Genomic DNA, 2,366 nt, shown 5'->3' on the forward strand with positions numbered 1-2,366 from the left:
AGTGAGCATGTGTGATGTGTGACAGGAAAGTTTACATACTGTGGATTTAAGCACATCCAGACAGAGCGAGTGTTTTCTTGACCCAAGAAACTCTTAAAATGTGTTCTTATCTCATGCAGAAGGGGTACAGTCAAAATACTGCATCCGATACTGCATGAGGGGGGAGAGAGAGCGAAATAAACCTAAAATTCTCGGGACAGCAGCATGTGTCTTTTAAACTTAACCGTTCTATTTCGTCAGAAACGATCTGAAAACAGGGCTTTAAGTGTAAAATACTGGGCTAAAGCGAGCATGCCGTGTATGTGGTGATCTTTATTTATGCGATATTTATGTCCGAGCCCGACCCAAGAGTTAAAATCCAATTTTTTTTTCTCATACTAATGACACGTGTACGTTTGTTTGTGTGGAAAGCCCGCTTTTAACAGAAAGGCATTCGGAAATGTCCACAGATGAGCGCATCAGCGCTCTTAACACAGGCGCGCTTGCACGTGTTTCGTTGTCACAGCAACATAAACAAATGTCCGCATACAGGAAGACAGATGTTATGGTAATTTTTACATGTATTTGAATCACAAAAACGATTAATCAGATTTAATCAGTGCAACGCGGAGACTTCCGACACTTAATATGTTCGTGTGGAAACTCGGAATTGACCTATGTTCCGCACACAAAACTAGCCTAATTTACGTGAAAGATTGCATTCGGTACACATGTGCACCGTACCGAAAGTCCTGTACCGAAACGGTCCGGTACGAATACATGCACCGTTACACCCCTACTATCCTGTGCTTTGGTTGCATTCTGATGGCATTATTAATACATTAGACATGACAAAATACCTCCATTGTGGTAAAGAGTATGGTATCGAGTGACATAAGACTTGCTAAGCGCATTCAAAATGATAAAACAGATCGTTGCGCACATTCGACCCGGGGACTGGTTTATAGCGGTGGATCTAAAAGATGCATACACTTCAACATTGAGATAACCCCTTTATCACAGGCGGTTCCCGAGATTCGTGTTCGAAGGTGTCGCGCTCCTTGTATGTTCATGAAAATTACGAATGCCATTTCCCCTTTGGGACTCAGTTAGGCCTGTCGCGATAGTCGATAAATCGATTAATCGCACGATAAAAAAAATGACCTCGATAATTTTTCTAGCCGCGATAAGTTAATTTGCATACTTGTTTGTTATCCGCGACTGAATGACAACTCTCGTTTCCTTAGCGTAGGAGAAGTGAACCCTCTTGTCAGTTGCATTGTCTTTTGTGTGGGGAGGCGGCGCTTGTCAGTCACATGGACTTTGTGTGGGAAGGCGGGAGTGCTTGAGGCGACTGCCGAGAAGAGCGAAAAGACGAGACCGTTTCAAAGCCAAACGCGACAGCTGCAGTGTGGCACTGGGAGCACTTCGGATTTAAACCGAATGACCGTGGTGAACCACTTAACCTGAGCGAGCCGGTATGTCGCATTTGTTGTAAAACAGTATCGACTAAAACCCAGTGTTGTGCATGAACGCATTCAATGAACGACGTTCATATTTTCGCCGAACGCTGAACTGAACGAATCACTTTTCATACAATGAACGTGAACGAGATTTTTCGAGATTTTTTTTTTGTACATAGCATAGCCTATTTGTTAGGATTTTAGTATCCTATCATAATGATTAGGCTAATAAATGCACGCACAATTATCCGTGAACTTGATTTGAACAAATGCCTTTCAACTTGTGTGTTTAAAATTCAGAATTAATAATGTGCAGAAATTTGTACAAATAGAGAGTAGGCTATGTAGGCCTACTATACTGTTGTAGCCATAAAAAAAAGCGCGTTTCATATTTGTTAAAATATTATAATGTTATTTTATTTTTCCATTTATGTTGATTTATGAAAAGTGAACAGCACGACCGAGTAAGATAGGATGCGCAATATGAGACATGGAGCGGGTCAGACATGATTTTGACCGTTGAAGTTGTTATAGAAAGCCTTTCTTTAAAGTGAATTTCGTTTTGTATAAAGTGAATTTCGTTTTTGTATAAATTGTATCTTAATTTTAATCAATTTTTCATCAACCAATTGCCTGTATTTAATGAATAGGCCGACGAAACAAATATAACGGAGGCGCCCGCGCGCTATTGCACGTGAACTAGAGCACATCCTAACTTAACGAAACTCAGTGTATGCCTCACACAGACATGACAAATACACCAAATACACAAAGCTTGAAATGTCTTTAAACGAAATAATTCAAAACGAAAAAAGAAAAAGGCTACTCTCTGATTATTTAATCCATTATTAGGCTTATGTTCATTTCTCTCTATAAGCGCGTTCACACGGAGACGGCGATCGTCAACTTCATCTTTGCAGCCGA

This window comes from Phoxinus phoxinus, assembly GCF_949152265.1.
Source record: "Phoxinus phoxinus genome assembly, chromosome: 15".
NCBI lineage: Eukaryota > Metazoa > Chordata > Actinopteri > Cypriniformes > Leuciscidae > Phoxinus > Phoxinus phoxinus.